This window comes from Ornithorhynchus anatinus, chromosome 18 (assembly GCF_004115215.2).
Source record: "Ornithorhynchus anatinus isolate Pmale09 chromosome 18, mOrnAna1.pri.v4, whole genome shotgun sequence".
NCBI classification, from domain to species: Eukaryota; Metazoa; Chordata; class Mammalia; order Monotremata; family Ornithorhynchidae; genus Ornithorhynchus; species Ornithorhynchus anatinus.
In genome coordinates, this window is record NC_041745.1 from 2,167,130 (window position 1) to 2,194,759 (window position 27,630).

The 27,630-nt window shown below is 44.1% G+C and overlaps 1 protein-coding gene across 1 annotated transcript in view; it reads right to left on the reverse strand.

The window, feature by feature from the left end:
• The window catches only part of MAST2 (microtubule associated serine/threonine kinase 2), a 207,165-nt gene that overhangs the window by 177,636 nt on the left and 1,899 nt on the right, over nucleotides 1-27,630 (reverse strand). Inside the window, exon 2 of the mRNA XM_029083079.2 lies at nucleotides 5,951-6,098. The gene's annotated coding sequence lies outside the window, so the exon portion shown is untranslated. The remainder of the gene's footprint in view (nucleotides 1-5,950; nucleotides 6,099-27,630) is intronic.

Sequence of the window (27,630 nt, forward strand, 5' to 3'; positions counted from 1 at the left end):
GAGGGCAGGGAGATTGAGTGCTTTAAAGCCGATGGGAAGAAGTTTGACTTGGAGGTGGATGGGTAACCAACCACTGGAGGTTCATGCGGAGTGGGGAAGCTTGGACTAAACATTTTTGTAGAAAAATTATCTGGGCAGCAGAGTGAAGTATGGACCGGAGTGAGGAAAGACAGGAGACAGGGAGGTCGGCAGAGTCAGCAATCAGCTTCCAAGGCAGAAGATACTTGGGACACATCTCCTGTTCTAAACAACTGAGATTTTATGGGAGAATTAAAACGTGACAGAAAACTTGGATGGATTCTCCTCTGTGCCTCTGCCACGAGATTGGCATGGGCCTCAAATATCCGGGACTGATAATGGGATGAGTGGAGCTTAAAAGAAATCAGAGTAGAACTTTAACAAATATGTTTTTCCAAATACTCACACTCTCTATAAGTGCAGAAGAGAGTGCTGCTAGCCTGACAGATTACCCATCTCCCCATTTTTCCAATCCCAATCAACAACTCTCCATTTCACCCTCCTCCCTAGCAACATGACCTCGTGGTTAGAGCACGGGTCTGGGAGTCAGAGGGACCTGGGTTCTAATCGAGGCTCTGCCACTTGCCTGCTGTGTGACGTTGGGCAAGTCAATTACCTTCTCTCTGCCTCAGTTACCTCATCTGTAAAAGGGGGATTAAGACTATGAGCCCCAAGTGGGACATGAACTGGGTCCAACCTGATTAGCCTGTATCTACCTCAGCACTTAATACAGCCCTAGCACATAGTGCTTAGAAAACACCATTTAAAAAAAATAATCGGCTCTTCTTAGGAAAATGGGATAAAAAGCAGTAAGTGCTTATCTTGCCTCTTTAACTGTATCCATCTAATTAGCCACTTACTAGACTGTACCTTTCATGATATCCCAACATCTGGTGTCTGGCTCCCACTGGGGGAAAAAATAAAGTGTAATCTCCTGGTTAGATGAAAGCAGTGTGTTATTTTGGGCAAAAACCTCAGACTCAGAATGACTCTAAATCACCCCTTACTTAGGGATTTCTAAGTATACTTCGCAATATTTATACTTCATTGGCTGACTGACCAGGCAAAGATCACGATGACCCAAAAAGTGACTTTCCCCAGGGCAATTTTAGGCCAAAGATATTTTGGGGGTTAAAAGCTAGTTTAGAGTGGGAGATGCTTAATCAGTAATTCTAATTTTGTACAACTTCTTCAGGTTATTTAAAAAGGGACTGCTATCCATAAATGTGTCCTGACTGGGAGAATAGAAATCTGCCACTTATCAATTGCCATCATCTGATCAAAAATAGATTTTTTTTTAATTAGGTCTGTTTTGTCATAATCTTATTGAGATATGGAGGTTAGACAATTCTCTCACTGTGTAGGGCCTGAAAAATCACGAGGCTTACTGGTTACCTCACTGGTTCCCAGAGCTGTACCTCCTTGTTTCATTGCCAACCAGAAAAGTTATTAGAACTTGTACTGCCAGATCAGCAGTGTTAAAAAACAATCCTGTAATGGTCAGTGTGATGTAATGAGTATCATTTCTCCTTTTTGGGGGAAGGAAGGAGGATCTCAACTTTATGAACACTACAGCCAAAAGAGGGGAACAGATAAAGAAAAAAGATTTTCTGGGTGGAGTGCTTTCTAAGTACATTGTTCTAACTTTGCTGTGCAATGTTTTGAAGCCATAACTGGCTATCTTCTGAACCTGCAGGGAGGCAAATGGATCTGGTTTCAGCTTTTCCCAATTGTGGAATAACTTCTCAGTCACAGACACTTGAATTATCATTTTTCAGCAGTATCAGTTTTGGGATTTTGCTTCCTAGAACCAGGCTGCTGAGTTGATCCATTCTATGGTTCCCATTTCAGAGAAGAAATGGTTTTTCGCATTGACTTTGGGAGCAAGTCTTGCCCTGTTAGTCATATGCTAACTTGGGATTGGTTAATATTTGTTGTAAGGGAACAACAGATATTGGGAATATTAAATCCTTAATTTTCAAAAATACAAAATAATTCACTCAACATATGACAAGGTTTATGAGCCCTAAATTCAAGAGCTTCAGGTCTTTATGGCAAACTAAAAAAAAACCCACCCTAAAAAGGAACAAAAAAACTGCTACATTCACAACTGACCAGTACTCAAATATTACCAAAAACTCAAGTCCTTATTCTGATCCCATAACTTTACCAAATTCTGTGGAAGCAAGTAATACCTATATGGTAAAGGATTGCTAAAATGACAATTAACCTCAAAGAAATGTCTACACATGGGAAGCATTCCCTGGTTTAAAAAAATCTTAATAAAATGACGTAGGAGACTTTGCTTCTTTGGGAAATTCTTCCCCTCGAGACTATAAGCTCCTTGTGGACTCTACCAAGCACTTTGTAAAGTAAATAAATACGACCATTTGATTGACTGAAATTCCAGAGTAAGAACCTCAACCTTCTCACTCCTACTGTCTCCAAACAATTGTGCTGGATTTCTAAGCCACCCTGTTCTCAATTAAAGCAGCCATTCGGTTTTCAAAAGAACTTATGTAACATCATCTATCCTTAAACTACAGCAGATAAATTATAAACTCTGATTTAAAAAAACCTCTTTTTTCTACTTTTCCAAAGAGTTTAGTCTAACTCTCTCCAGCATCAGCAACAGAATGGGAGCTCACCCAAAGAAGGTACTTGGGTTTTCAGGGTGCGCCCCGATATCTGATGGTGCTCCTGGGTAAGTCAAGATGGAGGAGAGCTGAAATCTCTCTTGCGATACTGTCTTTCCTCATTTTTTTGTATACATACATGGAACGTGGGCAAGGATTGCTTCTCTTTATTGCTGTATTGTACTTCCCAGCGCTTAGTAGAGTGCTCTGCACACTCCCTCTGCCATCCCCCCTTTACCTCTCCGCAGCTAAAGCCTCATTTTCCCCTTTTCCCTCTGCTCCTCCACCTCTCCCTTCCCATCCCCACAGCACTGTACTTGTCCGCTCAACTGTATATATTTTCGTTACCCTATTTATTTTGTTAATGAATTGTACATCGCCTCGATTCTATTTAGTTGCCATCGGTTTTTACGAGATGTTCTTCCCCTTGACGCTGTTTAGTGCCATTGTTCTTGTCTGTCCGTCTCCCCCGATTAGACCGTAAGCCCGTCAAACGGCAGGGACTGTCTCTATCTGTTGCCGACTTGTTCATCCCAAGCGCTTAGTACAGTGCTCTGCACATAGTAAGCCCCTCAATAAATACTATTGAATGAAAGTAAGTGCTCAACAAATACGACTGATAAGCCAAGCACTTAAATCAGCCTTGGGGTAGATACAAGCTAATTAGGTTGGACCCAATCTCTGTCCCATGTGGGGCTCATAGTCTTAATTCCCATTTTACAAATGAGCTAAATAAGGCCCAGAGAAGTGAAGTGACTTGCCCCAGGCCACCAAGCAGACAAGTGACAGAGCCGGGGTTAAAACTTAGGTCCTTCTGATTCCCAGGCCCATGCTCCATCCAGTAGGCCACCCTGCTTAAAGACACCTGTAGTAGAGAATTTGTGAGAAACTGTAGCGTAGGAACTTGGCTCAACGTATTTCTGCCTTGGGTGCCAAAAGAAAACTAAAGAAAGGAATAAGGGGCAATTCCTGCCTCTTATAGGTTGACAGGCAAACTGTCAGGATGGGAGACTATTCCATTTGTTTTACAGAAAGGGGTCTCCTGGCATCTGTGGGCAAGTATTGGTTTACCACCTGGGGTAGTTTTTCCTCTCCCATATTTGGAGAGCTACAAATTATTTCTTAATCAATGGGTCCACATTAATAACACAGCTAAATTAAGAACACATCTTGCTTGGCCCATCGTTCAGGCAAAAATGAATGCAGTAGCCATATTAATCCAAGTCCATGAATCTAAATATCGCTTTGGGCCAATTCTTCAACATCCCACTATATTCTTCAATGACACATAAATGAACCTCATTTACATTCTGCAAAGACTGACTCAGAGTAGGGAAAATATTTCACTAAGTCAAAGCTGATTTTACCTCAAAAATAAAATTTACCTTTCTCCAACTAATAATCTCCAAGCCTTCTAATAACCCTAATAGTTTATAATCCACCAACCAGAACTAATAAAATGAGCCCGAAGGGAGGTCTTCCATTCTAGAACACCTTATTTCACATTTTTTCATTGTTCTCTTTTCTTAAAAAGCCTGAAGGTAAAGTACAGTAAAATATGCCATTAATTAATCTTGAAAGGCCCCAGGCAGTAAAACAGATTAGAGGTGCTTGTAATGGGTGAGCTGTTAACAAGTGGAAGCATGATCAAACATTTTTACTCAAGGCCAATGATTAAGCTACACTCACAAGGGCAGCGTCTATGCATGACAGAGGAAGAAGGTAGACAGTACACACAAGAAAGGTCACTGAACAGACATAGGGAAAGGTTGGTGAGCGGTGGAAAATGTAGATGAGTCTTTTTCATAAGAGACCTTCTTTTGGAAGGACCCGTTTTATTATTAGCAGCTTTTTTTGAATGGTACTCATTAAGCCCTTACCATGAGCCAAGCATGTGTACTAAGCACGTGGGTAAATGCATGATAATCAGATTGGAAGCAGTCCCTGTCCCACAGGGGGCTCACAGTCTAAGCAGGAGGGAAAACAGGCTCCAGTGGGAATAAACGAATCTGAGAAGGCCCCCCTCCTTCAAGCTTCAGTCGATTTACTTTATCCTTTTGTCACAGTATTTGGTCAACCACTACGCCATTTTGCCACTGCCCTAATCCCTCTAGGTTTTACAGATTCTAATCATATCCTCTTCCAGACTGATGACCTCCAATCTTTCTAGTCCATCCTCATGTGAAAGCTGTTTCATGCCCCAACCATCTTCTGTCTCCAGCTCTTTGAAGTCCTTCTTAAAATGAGATGGCCAGAATTGCAAGCAGTATTACATAGAGAAGAATCTCCATGATTTTATATAATGGTAAAATTTAGCCTTTTGCTTTCCTAATCATGCCCATTTTAACCAAGTCTTTCTGGACAAACCCAGGCTGTAGTTACTCTCCTTCTACAACCCAGACCACACACCTCACTCCTCTAATGCTAACCTCACTGTGCCTCGATGTCAACTACTCGCTGCCAACCCCTAGCTGACCTACTTCTCGCCTGGAATGCCCTCCCTCCTCAAATCCCACTTACTCTCCCCCACTTCAAAGTGTTACTGAAGGCCCATCTCCAAGAGGCCTTCCCAAACTAAGACCCCGCTTTCCTCTTCTCCCACTCCCTCCTGCGTTGCCCTGACTTGCTCCCTTTGTTCTTCCCCACCTCCCACCCGACAGCACTTATGTACATATCTGTAATTTATTTCTATTGATGTCCGCCTCTAGGCTGTAAGCTCACTGTGGGCAGGGAATGTGTCTGTTTACTGTTGTATTGTACTCTCCCAAGCGCTTAGTACAGTGCTCTACCCACAGTAAGTGCTCAATAGATACAATCGAATGAACGAATTGATGAAATATTTGCCGCCGCCACCGTCCATATCATATATAATAATGTTGGTATCTGTTAAGCGCTTACTATGTGCAGAGCACTGTTCTAAGCACTGGGGTAGATACAGGGTAATCAAGTTTTCCCACGTGAGGCTCACAGTTAATCCCCATTTTACAGATGAGGTAACTGAGGCACAGAGAAGTTAAGTGACTTGCCCACAGTCACACAGCTGACAAGTGGCAGAGCCGGGAGTCGAACCCATGACCTCTGACTCCGAAGCCCAGGCTCTTTCCACTGAGCCACGCTGCTTCCCATATATATTCAGGAGTATTTCAGTTCCTGCAAACTGTTGTTCTCAAAACTGCTGAAGAAAGGTCTGCAAGTGGTGATCAAAGAGTAGACTTAATGACACGGGATATCAGATCCTTCGCAACCTATGACGGTCCAGTTCTCCATTAGAAAATAAATAATAAGGGGAAGCTTACCAGACAGAGAACTGGCCAGGCTTCCTCTCCGTAGTTTACAGTCATCCTGACTAAGCTGGCGGTGGAGGTTGGCTTTTCCAGGAGAAGAAAAAATATCCGGATTGCTGAGTTTCCTGAAGAGCAGGGGACTGGGTCCTGTTACAATATCCTGAAGAGGGGCAGGGAAAAAAAACAGAACAAAACCTTGTGAGATTTTCTTTTCCACAGTTCAATAAAGCCCGCAAGGATTTTGAATGAAATAACACCAAGGGTGATAACCAGATGGGTAAAGAAACATCACAACTAGGTTTGCTGCCCACAACAAGTCCTGAATGAGGAGCATTTACTAGAATAAAATGCTTAGCATCCATAACCGGTTTCTTAAATCCCGTTCTAAAGGCACTTGGAACATGGGAATCCACATCACATTACCACATCACACATCACCTTCTCAACACTTTCAGGACTTAAATGACATGAAAAACTGAACCTCTGCAAATTGAGGTTCTTCAAGCCCTCCAGAAAGGTAAAGTGTCACCACAAGTTTTAAAAATTCAACATAAGGGAGAAAGCTGATAGCACAGAGCTATGGTTCTAGGGGGCAACCTGACAAGCATTCAATTGAAAGAGAAACTGATCTTGTTAATTAAATCCCATAGGAACATGAAAACAGACCGTTGAAGATGGGCCAAAAGATCATTTGAGAGCAAAGAACAGCGCAAGCTACTGCCCTAAAGCATTGAGTCCTAATAGTTCTGGGCAGCAGGGAACACCAACATAAAATCCAAGATAATGCATCCCTCCTAAGTGAAAGTCTCAACTTTCAAGAAAGGAGAGTTGGAGACAAAATGTCTAACTTCAAAGCTGAACCTCAGACAGGAAATATTGAAATAAGTTCAGAAACAAAGACATAATTATGTTGGCTAACTAGGAAAAATTCAGTGTTCTAGCATTTCTGTGTTCTTTCTGAACTCCTGATTCTGACTCAGCTGCTTCTGGATCTTTTTCCCTCCATCTGCTAATTTCCCCACTGATTTTGATCCCTCTCTCTCCATCTCTCTTCTCACAATCCTTCTGTCTTTTTTTTCCTCCCAGTCTTTACCTCAACCCTATCCTCTTGCACCTTCTTACACCTAACCTACACCCAATTTCGCCCTTTCAACTCTCCTCTTCTTGGTCAACCCTCTCCTTCACGTCCTTTTGTTTTTTTGTACTTTTGTACTTTACCGAGAAGCAGCGTGGCTCAGTGGAACGAGCACGGGCTTTGGAGTCAGGGCTCATGAGTTCGAATCCCAGCTCTGCCACTTGTCAGCTGTGTGACTGTGGGCAAGTCACTTAACTTCTCTGTGCCTCAGTTCCCTCATCTGTAAAATGGGGATTAAGACTGTGAGCCCCATGTGGGACAACCTGATTCCCCTGTGTCTACCCCAGCGCTTAGAACAGTGCTCGGCACATAGTAAGCGCTTAACAAATACCAACATTATTATTATTATTGTCCTTTTGTTTCTGTTCTCCTGAGACTTTGGTTCTGGGGACCCGCAGTCAAGTGGTAGGTTTGAGAGCTTACTGCGTGCAGAACACTACTAAAGCACTTGGAAGAGTATTATATAACAGACACATTCCCTGCCCTCAATGAGCTTACCCTCTAGAGGGGGAGACGGACATTAATATAAATAAATTATAGATACGTACGTAAGCGCTGTGGGGCTGGGAGGAGGGTGAATAAAGGTAGCAAGTCAGGGCAATGCAGAAGGGAGTGGGAGAAGAAAGGACGGCTTAGGGAAAGGCTCTTGGAGGAGATGGGCCTTCAATAAGGATTTGAAGGAGGGGGAGAGGAATTGTCTGTCGGGTATGAAGGAGAGAAGGCATTCCATGCCAGAGGCAGGACATGGGTGAGAGTTCAAAGGCAAAAGAGACGAGATCGAAGTACGATGAGAAGGTTGGCATTGGAGGAGCCAAGTGTGTGGGCTGGGTTTGCAGGGGGAGACTGGCGAGCTGAGGTAGGAGAGGGGCAAGGTGATTAAGTGCTTTAAAGCCAATGGCTACCTAGTGCACCATCACATCGGTGCTGCCTTGCCACACCAGCCCATCGTCATGTAGTTTCCAGGCCATCCCAATCCCTCACTCTCAATCCACCTGAAGTTTTTTGCTCTGCCTCACAGCAAAGGGGATTCCCTTGCCACTCATCCCAAGTCGTTCCACCTTCCCTGGCTCTCAAGGAGACCAGATTTACTCTCTCTCTCTGTTGTGTCCCTTTGTTTATTTATTCTTAATAAGTGCCTAAGGCATGCCAAGCACTGTGCCAAGCACTGTACTAAGCACTGGGGTAGAAACAAGATAATCAAGTCGGACACAGTAGCCAGGTGGCATCAAAGGAGGTGTGCCACCTCAGATGAGCGACGATTTACCTTATAGCCATAATTTATTTACATTAATGTCTGTCTCCCCCTCTAGACAGTAAGCTCGCTGTGGGCAGGGAATATGTTTACCAACTCTACTATAGTAGACTCTCCCAAGCGCTTAGTACAGTGCTCTGAACAAAATAAACCCTCTAAAAATTGACTGAAATAATGGAGAGAAAAATCAATTGCTAGTGTCCTTCTTTTCCATTCCCTCAGTACTGCCTCCTGAAATTCTTCCCGGACATGCCATGTCTCAAGTCCTCTCGGATTGGCAAAGACCACCTAACGAAGACTTTCAAAACCCTAAATCCCGAGTCACCTAGACCCTTGAGACTCAACTCAGCAAAACCACCCAATCCTGATGTTTAGATATGTCAACCCTTCTTTCCACCATGCACAGCAGCATTTCCCCCCAAGAGTGCAGCGTATCTATCAAATTTAATCAATCAATGGTATTTATTGAGTTCTTACTGCGTGCAGAGCACTGTACTGGGTAGGGGCTTGGGAGTCAGCAGACAGAATTAGACAGAATTAGCAGGCACATTCCCTGCCCATAATAAGCTTGCAGTCTAGAGGGGGAGACAGATGTTAATATGAGTAAATAATTTATAATTTAAAGACATGTACTTGCCCAGTGGCCTACACCTAAGTCTAACGTGGCTCCCTATACGCATCCTTAGCACTACCAGCTTTCGGAAACCGTATTTCACATTAAACACTTGATATTTTTAAAAGGTTAAGAATGTTGATGTCATAGATGAAGTAATTCAAGAAACACTAGCACTGCTCAATCCCTTCCATCTTTTTTCCATGATTTCTTTGATGGCTATTTTGTTTAGATTATCACTGGTTTTTGGCAAGAGCATCCATATTATTTAGACATTAAGCTACGAGTTATACAGGGACGCTTTCCAGTTATTGACTATGTTTCCTTCAATCCATAAAACTGTCACCTACTTATTCAGGGGCATCTAAATCAACAAATAAACACTACATCTAACTGTTTTCTTCTCTACCAGCCTGTTCCCGACCTAATGGTTTACCAGTGTCATTAACACTGCAATGCATAGTTGCTTAAGCAATTATGGAGGCTGGCAAAGAAGCATGTCAAAACAAAACATTCCTACGTGATTGAAAAATAAACCTGCAATGTTCTTTTGTAACAGTCTTGAAAAGATTTCCACCAAATTAAATTTTAAAATTTCACACTATGAAGAAAAGACAATGGATTCTTCTCTTAAAGAAGATATAATAAAATTAATTCCTCCTCAAATCCAAGCCGCTCACATTCCCCCGTTTTCAAAGCTTTCCTTCAAAAACCCCTCCTCCAGGAGGCTTTCCTTAACTAGGGAAGTAGTGTTGCCTAGTGTAAAGAGCCCGGGCCTCTGAGTCGGAAGACCTGAGTTCTAATCCTGCCTCTGCCAATTGTCTGCTGGGTGATCTTGGGCACTTCTCTGGTCCTTGAGGTATCTCATATGCATAATGGGGATAAGAGTGGGAGCCCCATATGGGACAGGGACTGTGTCCAACCTGATTAACATGCCTCTAACCCAGCGCTTAGAACAGCGTTTGGCACATAGTAAATGCTTAACAAGTACCATGATTATTAGTAATTAGCATTATTATATTCTCAGTGCTTGCCTGTGACTCTATTAGGTTGCAAGGTTCTCGACCACAGGGATTTTTGTCACCTTTTATTATAACAGTATTATTATTATGATTATTATAATTATGATAATTGTTGTATTTTTAAGCGCTTACTTTGTGCCAAGCACTGTACTAGGTCCTGGGGTAGACAGAAGATAGTCAAGCCCCACATGGGGCTTATAGTCTAACTTGGAGGGAGAACAGGTATTGAATGCTCATTTTGCAGACGAGGGAACTGAGGCACAGAGAAGTAAAATGCCTTGCCCAAGGTCACACAGCAGGCAGGTGATGGAGCCAGGGTGAGAATCCAGGTCCTCTTGGGTTCTTTCCACTAGAAAACACTGCTTTTCTAATATTCCCAAATATACACTTCTTCCACTGCAGGCCACGGCTTCTAAACATCCAGCTAGTAGATGGAGGGACAAAATTCTGAAGTCCACAGTGACTGTTTGGACAGTGTTCATGATCTGGTCTCCAGAAAATGAAAGCCATATTCCTTATAGTTTCAACAGATTCCTAGACCCTGTGGTTTGACCTTGCTTTGAGAGCTCCAAGGGAAAAGTACACCTCAGAGAATGGGGAAGGAGAATTAAATCAAAGATGAAACGCACCAAAAACTGGTCTTTCCCTCCTGTACCCCTCCTTCTACCCCAAGAGTAGGGAAGGAGGGGAAAGAGTTAAAAGAAAAATTATAATGGCAGTCCACTTTGCTAAGAAAACAGCAAGATATGTGAAAGGATGGGTTGAGAGATTTCATTGTTCTGTTCATTAAAATTTTTTAATGGCATTTTTTTATGGCATTTAAGCGCTTACTATGTGCTGGTACTGTGCTAAGCAATGGGGTAGATACAAGCAAATCAGGTAGGGCACAACCTAGGTCCCACATAGGGCTCATAGTCTTCATTCCTATTTTACAGATGAGGGAACTGAGGCCCAGAGGAGTGAAGTGACTCGCCGTCCATCACACAGCAGGCAAGTGGCGGAGCCTGGATTAGAACCCAGATCCTCTGACTCCCAGGCCCGGGCTCTATCCACCAGGCCACGCTGCTTCTCAATTAGAGGCTGAAATCTCCAAACCGGTACCTCTCCCTCCAAACTCTTAGTGGAGTCCGCACATACCATTCACCCCATTATCCCGCCTACTAATTAGAGGTAGTTTGGTTTGCCTCCTCCAATTACTGTCATGGCAGGCGACCACAAACGTTACCCGGGAAGTAGGAGTGATTTCATTAGGCTATTACAGGCATTTCTCTGACATGCCCTCGCATAACCATCTGCCATACCACAATTTCTATTACCTCCCACAAAGAAGCCCAAATCTGATCAGGCAAAAATGTCAGGGAATTGGTACCAGTTCCAGACCACGGGGCTTCAGCTGCAAAATCTGAGACCGATTCTCCAACTGAGGGCCCTAAAATGATTGAATCTGGAGACATGAAGCCCTCTTTCGCAAGTAACTGAGGGTATTCTCTGAAAGGAATCGAAAATGCCATTTGATAGGTAAGCGCGGCAGCTAAGCAGGCGTTGGTCTTCATAGCTAGGAGGGGACTTGGAAATGGACTGATCTCGCTTTGGGCCTTGGAGGGCAGAGACTGCGGGTTATCGGCATTGCTATCGCGGGTGGCGGAAACGGCTATGCCCCTGACTCATAGCAAATGAAACAAACCCAAAAAACCCAACTAACAGAAAGGAGGGCAGAAGGCGGAGGGAAATGAGGAGACAGGAGAGGAGGGAAAGGGATGGGGAGCCAAGCAGGGAGCATTTTGAAAAGTGTTGAGAGGCAGCATGGCCTAGTGGAAAAAGCCCAGGCCTGGGAGTCAGAGGACCTGGGTTCTGTCACTTGTTTGCTGTGCGATCTTAAGTCACTTCACTTCTCTGTGCCTCAGTTACCTCATTGGTAAAACAGGGATAAGAATGTGAGCCCCAAGTGGGAACGGACTGTGTCTTTTAATCACTCAGTCGTATTTATTGAGAGCTTATTACGTGTTTGGAAAGTACACTTCAGTAACAAATAGAGACAATCCCTACCCAACAACAGGTTCACAGTCTAGAAGATAATAATAATAGTTACGGTATTGGTTAAGCGCTATATGCCAAGCACTGTTCTAAGCAAGGGAATCAGCTTGTCTCACGATGGGCTCACAATCTTAATCCCCATTTTACAGGTGAGATTACTGAGGCACAGAGAAGTGAAGTGGCATGCCCAAGGTCACATAGCAGACAAGTGGTAGAACCAGGATTAGAACCCATATCTTCTGACTCCCTGACCCCCAAACCCGTGTTCTTTCCACTAAGCCACATTTTATCTACCACAGTGCTTGGCACGTGGTACGTGCTTAATGAATGCCATTTTTTTTTTAAAAGTCAAAGATGATGTCACAGAGCCCAAAAAAGGTATTTATTTAGAAACAACCAACGTACCGTATATCACAATTTGAAAAGCCGAGAAATGCCTGTTTTGTGTCATCGGTGTGGCTGAGTGTGAGACGGCGAGAAATTAATAAAGCTGAACTGAAAATTAGACTCTCTCTCGAAAGGAACTTTTAAAAATTTGGAGTATGTACTGGCAAGCCGAACTTCAACTCTAATTAAACTTCCATTAGATCAAAAGGGACTTAATTTCCTTAATTCAGGTTTTTGTTATTCCCCAAATGGATGGCTTTATCATTTTCTTGGTATGCTGAAGATACAAACGCACTCACTGATGATCCAAAAATTGTTGGTCTCATAGAATACAGCCCAGAAATATTCAGTTGAAAAAATAATGGCCAGTAAAATCAACTAAATTGTACAACCTAACCCTAGGGCCACACATGAATATGTGAACCGTAAAGGGCGTAAGAGACAAAATTTGCCAGATGCAATCATTCGGGAAATTCACCACACCCATAAAACACAAATGTAGGTATGTTGTTTGATCCGTATACATAAAATTGAATCGAACTTTGCCCTCAGAGGGACGATAACCTTTCACTATTTTCTTTAAAAGACATGTACACAATTGAGATAAATTAACCCAAGATGTCAAATCATAAAAACTAACAAGGGAAAATAAGGATCTTGCTACTGCCTTAGGCAAAACAAGCTAGAATTGTAACCTTGGTGCCACAACAATTAAAGGAAACAATCTTTCAAAACCACAGCATTCTTTTGATCTACTATCTTTCTCAACCTGGGTGAAATTTAAACTCTTCACAACGTCCACAAAATATACATATATATAACATATACATTGTATATAGGTGTATGTGCTTATACATACACACACACACACACACAGATTTACATAAAATAGAGATATTCTTGAAAAGGGTTTGTGGAAGGTAATTCGATTAGACTAGACTGTAAACTCGTTGTGGGCATGGAAAGTGTCTGTTGTACTGTTGCAATGGACTCTGCCACGGACTTAGTACAGTGCTCTGCACCCAGAAAGTACTCAGTAAATAGGATTGATTGATTGTTGGGCGGCCACCCTCACCTGATAAGGGTGAGGCAAATGGGGATTTGCAAGGGCATATGGTGGTGATCAAATATGAGTTTGGAGAGAAGCCGGAGTGGTCCTTAATTACTGCCCTTTCCTCTCTCCCAGAAAGGGACCCTGAGGCTGATGAGGGAGCAGAGGAAGACATTTTTCACCACAAGCAGATGGCTTGCCTCACTGCCAGCAGCACCAACCCCACTCTAGAGTGTAAGCTCACTGTGAGCAGAGAATGTGTCTCTTTATTGATGTACTATACTCTGCATAGAGTAAGCACTCGATAAATACAACTGAATGAATCAATAATAATAACAATAATGATGGGATTTATGAATCGCTTACTATGTGCCAAGCATTGTTCTAAGAGCTGGAGGAGACACCAGGTTGTCCCATGTGGGGCTCAGAGTCTTAATCCCCATTTTCCAGATGAGGCGGAGAACTGAAGTGGCTTGCCCAAGGTCCCGCAGCAGACAAGTGGCGGAGCCGGGATTAGAACCCACGTCCTCTGACGCCCAGGCCCAGGCTCTTTCCACTAGGCCACGCTGCTTCTTAGGAGAATCAAGGGAAAGGAAGGTGAGAGAGGCGTACAGCTCTCCCACACACGGACTGGAAAGACCAGAAATAGCCAAAAGCCTCAAACCTGGCTCCTTCCATTGGGCCATGCTGCCTGGTGACCGGGGACCAAACAATTAATCGTATTTATCGAGTGCTTACTCCCTCAACTACGAGCTCGGGAAGATGCAATAGATTTGGTAGGCCTGGTCGTCTGAGGAGTTCACAATCTAGCGGTGGGAAACACACATACGCTACAAGAGATTACAAGTAGGGGGAAGCCAGAGAGTTTAAAAGATACGCACGTAAGTGCTCCCGAGGGACAGTGGTTGTAGAGGGTCCCCACGTCCTGTCGCATCAAGATGGTGGGAGATCAGGGACATATTCCAACCCCTTCCACCAACTGCCTCATGGATAGAACACGGACCTAGGAGTCAGGCCCACATCCACCTCGATCAGCCTGTTTCTACCCCAGCGCTTAGAAGAGTATTTGCCACACAGTAAGCACTGAACAAGACGGACTGGGGTTCTAATTCCCGCTCTGCCCCTTGTCTGCTCTGTGGCAAGTCACTTCACTGGGCCTGAGTTCCCTCATCCGTAAAATGGGGATTAAGACTGTGAGCCCCCAGTGGGGCTGTGTCCACCTGATTTGCTCATATCCACCCCGGCATTTAATAAAGTGCATGGCACACACTAAGCGTTTAAGAAAAGAAACGATTATTATTATTATTGCGTGCTTGCATTGTGCAGAGCACTCTATTAAATGCTTGGGAGAGTAATAATAATAATGTTGGTATTTGTTAAGCGCTTACTATGTGCCGAGCACTGTTCTAAGCGCTGGGGTAGACACAAGGGAATCAGGTTGTCCCACGTGGGGTTCACAGTCTTAATCCCCATTTTACAGATGAGGTCACTGAGGCACAGAGAAGTTAAGTGACTTGCCCAAAGTCACACAGCTGACAAGTGGGAGAGCCGGGATTCCAACCCATGATCTATGACTCCAAAGCCTGTGCTCTTTCTACTGAGCCACGCTGCTTCTCTAAGAGAGTACAATCATCATCATCGCCAGCATTTATTGAGTGCTTACTCTGCTCAGAGCACTGTACTAAGCAGCAGAGTGAGCACAATTCAAGAATTGGGAGACACATTCCCTGCCCAGAACAGGCTTACATTGTAGAAGGCGAGACAGACATTAAAATAAAATACAGACGGGTAGATAAATGCCACGGGGCTGAGGGTGGGGTGAATATCAAGTGTTTAGAAGGTACGGCTCCAAATACATAGGGTGGCTCAGAAGGGAGAGGGAGTAGAGGAAATGAAGGCTTAGTTGGGAAGACCACTATATAGGAAATCCGGAACTAGTTCTTAGAAAGATTGAATTCAGGACAATAAAGCAGCCAGTGATTATCGTCACTGTACTGAGGGTTTCTATGGCACCTGACATTTTAAAAGCCTGTCTTATTTTATGATTGCCAGTGAATAGCTTTTCCTCACCCATCGACTACAGAATATTTATTTGAAACACATTAATCCCACCTTGTTTAAACTCACAGGTTAAAAAACACTAGTCCTCATAGACTGCGAGGCTGCGTCGTTTCTCGAAATAGAATTTTCACAAAATAGAATCAGACAATTTAAAAAAAAAGCACTGCTGAATAAGGGGACATTGTTGATAAGTGACTGCTGAATGAACGGATGTCAAAATTACTCCCTGGAGAGCTTTGACACAATTTAAAGAGGAAAAGGAAACGGGCATTATTGACATTAACTGTATATCTTCATAATTTAATGAGTTAATTCCTGTGAACTTTTATTTCAAGAAGAAAATGACCTACAATCTGACTACCGATGCAGATATCTAGCAGAGAGTTTTCAGCTGCGGCTTGTAGAAAAATATGGGACATTTTTAGTTTTATGCAGCAACACTACCAATACGTGGAACCTCTTCGGCCGTACAATATGAAGCAGTCTAGAGGAGGGGAGACAGACATTAATATATTTTTAAAAATTACAGATAGGTACACAAGTGCAGTGGGGCTGGGGGGAGGGTGGGGGACAGAAGGAGCAAGTCAGGGTGACGCAGGAGTGAGAGAAGAGGAAAAGGGGAGGCTTAGTCAGAGAAGGCCTCCTGGAGGAGATGTGCCTTCAATAAGACTTCGAAGGGGGAGAGGGGGAGAATAATTGTCTATCGGATTTGAGGAAGGAGGGCGTTGCGGGTCAGGGGCAGGACGTGGGCAAGGAGTGGGCGGCGAGCTAGGTGAGATGGAGGCACAGGGAGAAGGTTAGCACTAGAGAAGCGAAGTGTGCAGGCTGGGTTGTAGTCGGAGAGGTTTTCATTCTTAACATCCCCATAAGATACATTACGGACGAATGTTTTTTTATCCTCATTGTTCAGGTAAGAAAAGAGGCATAAGAAGGGAAAGTGACTTGCCCAGGATCCTACAGTTAGACAGTGTCAACCCAAACTATAACCCTCATCTCCAGATTCCTAGCCCGGCACTCTTTTCCCAGCAAGTAAAATTTTGCCTTTCTGATTAAGTTAGTCTCTCCAGCATTTCAAAATACCCACACCAACAACTGTGCTCAAAGTAACTTCCCATCTAAAATGTCTTATCTGGGGTGGCCAAGTGGAAAGAGCATGGGCCTGGAAGTCAGAGGACCTGGGTTCTAATTCTGACTCTGCCAACTGCTTGCTGAGTGACCTTGGGCAAGTCACTTCACTTCCCCATACTTCAGTTTCCTCAACGGATTGAATAATAATAATAATGATGATGATGATGACGATGGTATTTAAGCGGTCACTGTGTGCCAAGCACTGTTCTAAGCACTGGCGTAGATACAAGGTTATCAGGTTGTCCCATGTGGGGGCTCACAGTCTTAATCCCCACTTTACAAATGAGGTAACTGAGGCCCAGAGAAGTTAAGTGATTGGCCCAAAGTCACCCAGCTGACAAGTGGGGGAGTAAGGATTAGAACCCATGACCTCTAATTCCCAAGCTCATCCATGCGGCTTGCCCTACTCCCTCCTTCCTAGATTGTGAGCCCTACTTAGGCCAGAAACTGCGACCCACCTGATAAGCTTTTATCTACCCTGTGCTTAGAACAATGCAAGAGCCATCCTAAGCTCTAAACAAATACCATAAATAAAAAAAATTGGCCTTTTTGGTAAGCTCTGAAGGATCAAAATGAACAAGTTGGTTTACTTTCAAAACCTCTTTTAATGATTTCAAAAGGGATCATAAATAGGTAACCAGCCATAAAGATTACAAAAGTATCCATTATCCCAAAAAGCTCCTAATGCAGGTAAAACATCTATTGTTCTGGGTTTTTATGACTGGTGAGCCGCCCTTAGGACACAAACATAAAAGGACAGAATTGGTATCTTCTGGGCATTTTATAATTGAGGAAACTGAAGCCCAGGGAGGTTAAGTGACTTGCCCGAGGTCACATGGCTAACCAGTGGCAGAGCTAGGACTCCAACCTGGGTTTCCTGACTCCCAGTCCCATGCTCTTTCCACTGGGCCACGGTGCGCGGTTAATCAGATTTATTGAGTGCTTACTCCCTGAACTACGAGCTAGGGAGAGTCCAATAAATTTGGTAGTTATGATCCCTTGAGGAGCTCACAATCCAGCAGTGAGAGGCACACAATCCAATAAATTGGGAAGCAGCGTGGCTCAATGGTAAAGAGCCTGGGCTTCGGAGTCAGAGGTCATGAGTTCGACTCCCGGCTCTGCCACTTGTCAGCTGTGTGACTGTGGGCAAGTCACTTAACCTCTCTGTGCCTCAGTTACCTCATCTGTAAAATGGAGATTAACTGTGAGCCTCATGTGGGACAACCTGATTACCCTGTATCTACCCCAGCGCTTAGAACAGTGCTCTGCACATAGTAAGCGCTTAACAAATACCAACATTATTATTATAAATTGCAAGGAGGGGGAAACAAGAGTTTCAAAGATAATAATAATAATTGTGGCATTTGTTAAGTGCTTTCTGTAAGCTCTGAACTAAGGGGTAGATACAAGCAAATCGGGTTGGACCCAATCCCTGCCCCATACAGGGCTCACAATCTCAATCTGCATTTTACAGATGAGGGAACTGAGGCCCAGTGTAGTGATTTATCCAAGGTCACACAGCAGACAAGTGGTGAATCCGGACTAGAACCCAGGCTCTCCGACTCTCCGACTTTCCACTAGACCATACTGCTTCTCTCAGATACACTCTTAAGTGCTCCCGAGGGAAAGTGGTGGTAGTGGGAACTCAAATCCTGCGGCTTTAAGATGGGGGGAGCTCGGGAATGTATTCCAAACCCTTCTTCCAAAGGCCTAGTGGACAGATACCGGATCTGGGAGACAAAAGGACCTGCGTTCTAATCCCGGCTCCACTACTTGTCTGCTGTGGACAGACAAGCTTGCTTGGGCAAGTCACGTTTCTTCCCTGGGCCTCATTTGCAAAATGGGGGTTAAGACTGTGAGCCCCACGAGGGACATGGACTGGGTCCAACCTGACTAGCTTTTATCTACCCCGGCACTTAATACGGTGCCTGGCACATAGTAAGTGCTTAACAAACCATACAAATACCAAACAAATACCATTCCAAAAAAAAAATATATACACAAAGTAAGCACTTAACAAATACCATTCAAAAAAAATATATACGGTCAAATACATTCAGTCCTGCCAGAACATGTGTTTTCATTATGAGTTTTGGATAGAACGTGAGGATGGAATTAGGGAACATTCTTCCACCACCCATCTGAGTACAACAAAGAGGGATGGGGGAAGAAACGGTTGTGTAGCATACAAACCCGCAGCAACGGGTGCGTGTTTCTGTAACACAGGCTCTGCATGAAAGCCAACGCCCACCTTATAGGAGAAGTGGGTGCAATCATGAATAGAAATCAGCCATTCGATGTTATTTATTGAGCGCTGACTATGTGCAGGGCACTGTATTAAATGCCTGAAGTATGGGCATGGTGTCCCTCGTACTGATGTACAGGCCCCCTAGACTGTAAGCTCATTGTGGGCAGGGAACGTGTCTACCAAGTCTGTTGTATTGTACTCTCCCAAGTGTTTGGTACAGTGCAGAACACTGGTGCAGAGCACACTGAGAGCTCAATAAATACAAGTGAATAATGAAAATAAGTTTCTGGACTGAGATGGGATCCGTTGAACCTCTCGGTTTCTCCTTGAGAAGCAGTGTGGCGGAATGGTTAGAGTGCAGGCTTGAGAGTCATAAATCCATGCTCTACCATATATCTGTTGTGTGACCTTGGGCAAGTCACTTCACTGGGCCTCAGTTACCTCATCTGTAAAATGGGGATTGAGACTGTGAGCCCCCCTGAGGGGCAGGGACTGTGTCCAGCCTGATTTCTTTGAATCCACCCCAGTGCTTAGTACAGTGCCTAGCACATAGTAAGCGCTTAACAAATACCACTATTCTTATTATTCTTATTCTTATTATTGGGCTCCCACTGCCCACTCATCGTTGGTCAGCCCAGCCTGGACAGGAAGCCATACCATTTCCGGAGATGTACAGCTGAGATTTGGGACGGCCTCCGGATCTAGTTTTGCTTCTCTCCCTTGGGTTAATTTTTTTCTTTTTAATGGTATTTAAGTGCTTACTACGTGCCAGGCACTTTACTAAGCGCTGGGATACAGACACAAGTTAGGTTGGACACAGTCCCTAGCCCATATGGGCCTCACAGTCAATCTCCATTTTACAGATGAGGGAACTGAGGCCCAGAGAAGTGACTTGCCCAAGACCATCGAGATGACAGATGGCGGAGCCGGGATTAGAACCCAGGTCCTTCTGACTCTGGGGCCCGGGCTCTAGCCACCAGACCATACTGCTTTAAGCAGCATGGCCCAGTGGAAAGAGCACGGGCTTGGGAGTCAGATCAGGGGTTCAAAGCCCGGCTCAGCCACTTGTCAGCTGTGTGACTTTGGGTAAGTCACTTAACTTCTCTGGGCCTCAGGTACCCCATCTGTAAAATGGGGATGAAGACTGAGAGCCCCACATGGGACAACCTGACCACCTTGTATCCTCCCAAGCGCTTAGAACAGTGCTTGAAACATAGTAAGCGCTTAACAAATGCCATCATCATCATCATTTAAGGGGATTCGGCCTTGCAAGACCTGGTGATCCTCATCCAGAGGGACCTGAGAACAACCCCATGTCTCTCACCTTTGCCTGTCTCCCCCTTCGGACTGGAAGCTCGTAGTGGGCAGGAAATCTCCCAAGCGCTTAATACAGTGCTCTGCACGCAGTAAGCGCTCAATAAATACGACTGGCTCCCTACTTTTCACACCCCTGCTTCCACCTGGAGGAGGAGGAGGGTAAACATTTCTTCAGGCAAACTGCCTGGACTCTACGGAAAAGGCTTTTCCCTTCCAACCCACAGGCAGGACTTGCAGAATCAATTTTCCTTTAACGGAGTGCAAATGGCAGAACACCAAGACATAATGTAACCTCTTTATGGCTCTCACCGGCAGGTATTTCAGAGAAGATTTACACTCTCAGAGAAGTGGGCAGAAACCAAAGTTTTTCATTTGCTTCTTTCTCCCCAAAGTAGAGGGTTTCTTGGAGAATTACTTCACAACCAAAGAGAGGGGTTTAGGCTTTCATTTACTGCATTTTCCTCTAAAGCATTCATGTGCAAATCCTCTTCCATACTGGACAATTTGGGGTGCTTTAAAAGGAAAAAAAAAAGAAGCCAGCAGGAGAGTGAGAGACTGGCTTGGGGGAAGGACAATTATACTTGTCAGCTAGTGGTGCTTGTTTACCGTATTGGCTTGGGTGGGGACCACATCTTACACCTCTTCTGAATATTCTCCGAGGACCTGGTGCAGAGCTCCTCACCAATTAAGACATTCACAAAATTCCACTAATAACGATAATGAAAACAGCTACCAATAGTCAGTGGCTAAGATGATCCCCGAAGTCCCATGTTTCTGGCTTCATCTCACACTTAAAAGGTTTAGATTCACTGCGAGTCTTAGAAAGATTACCAAAATCACACAAGTTGAAGAGACCCCAACTCCCAGATGATTAGCATTTGTACTAGGCAAAGTGGTACAATTTCCTAAAGCCAGTTGGCTCAAACAACATTTCCATAAAAGGACCCATTAAAAATGGTCAGATTTGCCTCCCAGAGGCAAATGTTGTCCAGATTAAAACTCCTTGCCGAGCAAAAACACAATATACCAGGCCTGGAAACACACACATTAGCATATAACCCTTGAATGACAAACAGCAAGACAGGCATCCTCTCCAGACATATTTGGATGTTTCCTAAGCAAAATTTTCAAGATAAAGTCCAATAAAAGTTTTAGTCATCATTTATCTCTCCTGCCAGTTGTATCTCACATCTGGCACACTCCTCCTTGCTGGTTTTTTTTTTGGGGGGGGGAGCATTAGTAAAGCACTTACTATGAGCCAGGCACTGTTCTAAGCACTGGCATAGATACCAAGTAATCAGGTTAATCCCCATTTTACCAGTGAAGTAACTGAAGTCCAGAGGTAATGAAACGACGTGCCCAAGGTCACACAGCAGACAAGTGGCGGAGCTGGGATTAGAAACCGGGTACTTCTGACCCCCAGGCCCGTGCGCTATCCACTTGGCAACACTGCCTCTCGATGACCTAATATACTGTACATTTCTCTTTACAGGTTTCTATATCCTTGTGGGTCTAACCAACAGGCATCTTTTTGGTTTTTCCTAAGTACTATACCTGGAGAACTGTTCATTCAAGGAACAGTCAGATTTTTTAAGACTTTTACTCTGTTAGGCTTTTTTTCCCATTAGTTCCTTCCAATCAGTGTCCTAAGGCTGTTTGGATTTGCTTTTCTAAACTCACCTTCCTTTCAGTGCTGACTTCTCTCCTCCCTTCCTTTATCAATCAATCGTATTTAATGAGCACTTGCTGGGTGCAGAGCACTGTACTAAGCATTTGGGATAGGTCACTAGGACAATATAACAGACATTCCCTGCCCATAATAGCTTAGTCTAGGGGGAATCTCAAATACGATCTTCGCTTCTACAGAGGTTGCCACAAGCTGGAATACTCCATTTAATCTTCCTCTGTTTAGTAAGAAACAACTCCCCCATCGAAAATGGAGACTACAGAACAAACCTTCCTCTCGGTGTTGATACAAAGAATACCAAGCATACTGCAGTGCTTTATAGTTTCAGTTAAGTTCTTAAGAATAATGATTCTTAATGCATTTAAGAGACATTTAGTCTACTAGGTTAAAAAAAAAGTGGCACTCAAATGCTGTAGAGTAACACTTTTGTCGTAACTTTTATTTTTTTAACTGTCTGTGGGCCAAACATATATACACTCAGCTAATAGAAGTCTAATGAAATGTTCATCTTGCACTCTTCCTTTTTTCAAAAACAAAAATCAATTATGGTACTTTTACAGGGAGATAATACCTGGACGTATGTAATAAAGTAAGTCTTCAGAAACTTCCTACAGAGATTGCATTTCTAAAAATGCTTAGATTTAGAGGCTAAATGGAGGCACATGGTTAAAAGAGACTATTTACCCTGTTCAAATTAATTTTTCTTCTTTTACATCAACATCCCACATCACAGTGAGACAAATGGAACAAGCACATCTGAACACCAGTCTCTGTGTTAGGTTGGCCTTAAGTGTATAACTCCACCATCTATTTAATCCATCAATGACATCTATGAGAAGCAGAGTGGCCAAATGATTAGAGTACAGGGCCTTGAAGTCAGAAGGACCTGGTTCTAAATCCGGCTCCATCACTCATCTGCTGTGTGACTTTGGGCAAATCACTTGAGTTCTCTGTGCCTCAGTCACTTCATCTGTAAAATGGGGAATAGTACTCTGAGTCCCATGTGGGACAGGGACTTTGTCCAACCTAATTACCTTGTATCTACCCCAGTGCTTAGGAGAGTGCCTGGCACATAGTAAGCGCTTAACAAAGACCATTAAAAAAAAATTATCGAGTGCTTACTGTGTGCGGACCACGCTCTCTTGGGAGAGTCGATACGATGGAGTTGGTAGACAGGTTCCCAGGCCACAACAAGTTTACAGTCTAGTCACCTCTAAGAGGGCTGGAGAGCCATCCTAATTCCCTATCGACAAGTAACATTTCCTATTCAATTTTAGCTACAAGACGGGGTAGAAGTGAACTGAATAAATGTATATCCCAATACATATGCTGCAAAGATATTTAAAGCACAGGGATTGTCTTTCCTACTGTCGAATACTGGGATCCCATCTCAAGGTAAACTCCTTTCATTAAGGTCAAGTGCCTTATTTATCTTAACTCCCTCTCACTCTGCCCACAAATAGCAAAGATTTTTTAATAATCTTTTTAAGACCTACCCAAATTTATTAAGTACCGAATACCCCCACAGTAATTTAGACAACTGCCAAGAGCTCAAATCACCTTCAAACGCATCACCATGTTCACTCTCCCAAAAGCCCTGGGTGTTAAAATGGTAAATTAACAGCCCCCTTTTAGGAAAGTATGCATGAATAAATATTTTAAGTTTCGGGCAAAGAGTCCAAACTAAACCATGCCATAGAAACAGAAAGAAACCTCAATCTACAAAAGCAAAATTAAAAAATCACTGATAAAATCAGAAGTCCATTCAGGGCAGAAGCGGTGTGGCCTACTGCATAGACCACAGGTCTGGGAATCCGAAGGACCTGGGTTCTAATCTGAGCTCCACCACCTGTCTGCTGTGAAACCTTGGGCAAGTCACTTCTCTGTGCCTCAGTTCTCTCATCTGGAAAATGGGGATTAAGACTGTGAGCCCCATGTGGGACACGGACTGTGTCCAACCTGATTTTGTTGTATCTACCCCAGCCCTTACTACATAGTAAGCGTTTAACCAATATCATTTTTTTTTAAAAAAAAGGGATCCCAATCCAGCTTGCCCATGATCATTTCAAGAGACTGAATCAGTCTGAGATTTCAGAGCAGAATTGCTCTCCTCCTCTTCATTTCTGACATCTGAAGAGATGAACAATCAACAGCAGAATCTCCATAAGAGAGGAAAAAATCCCAAGAGTCAGTTAGTCGTATTTATTGAGTGCTTACTGTGCACAGAGCTCTGTACTAAGCGTGTGGGAGACTACAGTATACATTCCCTGCCCACAATGAGCACACGGTCCAGAGGAGCTGAGGTCATGGATAGCCAAGCCCCAAAAGTGTATGTTCTCTTTCAGGAGATTGTATCCATGTAAGGTTGACTCCTGCCAACCCCCAAGTCCACATGCCTGCCTGAAACAGCCCAGCCCATCTCCCGCGGTTCTTAACATTAACAAAGTGCTTAATAATAATAATTATGGTGTTTGTTAAGCGCTTACTATGTGCCCATTCCTGTACTGAGCATTGGGGTGGATACAAGCAAATCAGATTGGACACAGTCCCAGTCCCACTTGGGACTCATAGTCTCAATCCCCATTTTTACAAGAGGTCACTGAGGCCCAGAGAAGTGAAGTGACTTGCCCAAGGTCACATAGCAGACAAGTGGCAGAGCCGGGATAAGAACCCATGACCTTCTGACTCCTAGGCCGGTGGTCTATCCACCATGCCGTGCTGCTACCAATAGAGAAGCAACGGGTTTAGGAGTTAGAGGCCATGGGTTCTAATCCCGGCTCCGCCACCTGTCAGCTGGGTGACTTAGAGCAAGTCGCTTAACTTCTCGGTGCCTCAGTGACCTCATCTGTAAAATGTGGGTGAAGACCGAGAGCCTCACGTGGGACAACCTGATGACCCTGTATCTACCCCAGCGCTTAGAACAGTGCTCAGCACACAGTAAGCGCTTAACAAATACCAACATTATTATTATTATATTGCCATCACCATTCCGTGGCAAGGCAATAATAGTGCTCTAATGGGAGTAATCAATCACAGTTATTTTTTAATGACATTTAAGGGCTTACTATGTGCCATGCCCTCTTCTAAGCGCAGGGGTAGCTACAAGTTAACTGGAGAGGACACACACACACGTGGGACTCACAATCTAAGTAGGAGGGAGAACAGGGATCGAATCCCCATTTTTTGCAGACGAGGGAATGGAGGCAGAGAGGAGTGAAGTGACTTGTCCAAGGTTAAACAGCAGACAGGTGGGAATAGCCGGGATTACAACAGAAGTCCTCTGACTTCCAGGCCCAGGCTCTCCCCACTAGGCCATGCCACTTCCCTTCCTTTAAAAGGGTGAAGCCCTCTTAGACTGTAAGCCCATCAAACGGCAGGGACTGTCTCTATCTGTTGCCGACTTGTTCATTCCAAGCGCTTAGTACAGTGCTCTGCACATAGTAAGCGCTCAATAAATACTATTGAATGAATGAACGAAGCATTAGGTTAAGGGCTGGGGAAAATAAACATTAAGAGAGTAAGTAGCCTGTGATACTCAGGCATAAGAATGAAGGGCTAAGGTGCAGAGAAAATTCAAAGAGAATAGGAAGATAATGAGGTTCAACACAAAAATACTAAAGTGATGAAGCCAAAAAACAACAACTCCTAAGCACAATTACTGCTTTGAAGACAAAGTCACTTTGCTACTCTCCAACTCCAACCCAGCCCATGCACTTTGCTCCCCTAATGCCAACCTTCTCTCACTGTGCCCATTTCGCCCGTCTCACTGCCGACCTCTCGCCCACCGACCTCTCGCCCACATCCTGCCTCTGGCCTGGATCGCCCTCCCCCTCCTCATACCCGACAGACAGTGATTCTCCCCACCTTCAAAGCCTTATTGAAGGCACAACTCCTCCAAGAAGCCTTCCCTGACTAAGCCCTAATTTCCTCTTTCCCTCCTACCTTCTACATTGCCCTGACTTGCTCCCTTTACTCACCAGCCCCCTCAACCTGACAGCACTTGGGTATATTTCTGTAATTTATATTGTCTGTCTCCCGCTTCTCTAAGTTCATTGTGGGCAGGGAATGGGTCTGTTACAGTGCTGTGTTGTCTTCTCCCAAGCGTTTCATACAGTGCCCTGCACACAGTAAGCGCTCAGGAAATACAATTGATTGATTGAAAGTGCAATACAACAGAGTTGGTAGGCACGATCCTTGCCGACAGTGAACTGACAGTTTACAAGGGGAGACAGGGAGGGAAAACAGTAGGGTAGAAGAATATTTACATTAAGTATTATGGGGCTGAGGTGGGGCTGTAGGGCTGCGCTTATGAAATCAATCGTCTTAATTAAGCACTCACTGTGGGCAGGAAATGTGTTTACTGTTACATTGTTCTCTCCCCAGTGCTTAGTACAGGGCTCCGCACACAGTAAGCCCTCAATAAATATTACCGAGTGAATGAGGCGCTCAATAAATACAACTGACTTCTGTTTGCACGGAACTGTACCAAACACTTGGGAAACTACAGTTAGGTACAATACAGTTGGTAGCCAGAATCCCGGCCGCCCAGAAACTTACGGGGGAGGCAGGTTTTAAAATAAATTAGGGGTCAGGAAAGAATAAATGACAAGTAAAATGCAAAGCACCTTACTGTGAGCGGGGGCAGAAACAATGTAAGCAAATCAAGCACAGTTCCTGTCCCACGTGGGGCTCATCCTTATGATGATCACCTGTGCTTACATTTGTTTGTCCTATCTTTCCCATTATTCATTCATTCATTCAATAGTATTTATTGAGCGCTTACTATGTGCAGAGCACTGTACTAAGCGCTTGGAATGAACAAGTCGGCAACAGATAGAGACAGTCCCTGCCGTTTGACAGGCTTACAGTCTAATGGGGGAGACAGACAGACAAGAACAATGGCAATAAATAGAGTCAAGGGGAAGAACATCTCATAAAAACAATGGGTGTTACAAGGGCAGGGATTGGAAATTCCATTCCCTCTAAAATTTCCACAATGCCTAGTATCAAACCATCTCCATAAACTGAACACCCCACTGGTAGATGCTTTTGACTGGCTGAAAGTGGACACAGGCATACTCGCAAGAGCATGATAACCAAATCGATGATATTTATTGAGCGCTTACTGTGTGAAGGGCACCGAATTTAAGTGCTTGGGAGAGTACAAAACATCAGAGATGGTAGACACATTCACCGCTCACAACGTGCTTACAGTCTAGAGGGGGAGAATAAGAAAAATAGGAAATGAGGAGGTTCGATTATAATGGAAGGGACAACGGAAGAATGATTCCAAATCAGTGCTCCCACTAAACACACCTCCCTTCCCCCTCGCACCCAGCCTCCATCCAATTTTACAGGGGATTGCAGTTTAACTTCTAGTTCCAAGGCACCACCACAGCACTCTGTCTCAGGCAATCCCACGCCAACTCACTGAACCTTACAAGTATTATGATCCACATCCCCTAAATCCAAAGAAAACAATTCCTTATTTGGGGGGGTTGGGAATGGATTTGGGGGTGGGGAGTGCACTTTTCCACTGGTGTTGGACTCTACGTTCATTGTGGGCAGGGATATGTGTCTATTATATGGTTGTTGTGTATTCTCCCACGCGCTTACTACAGCGCTTTTCACACAGGAAGCGCTCAATAAATACGATTGACTGACTGGCCCTTTTTGAAGACTTGGGCAAGCCTGAAAGCCTGCTGAAAAGAAGATGACTCCATCCCCTGGCATGACCAAAATGACCATTAACTTGGT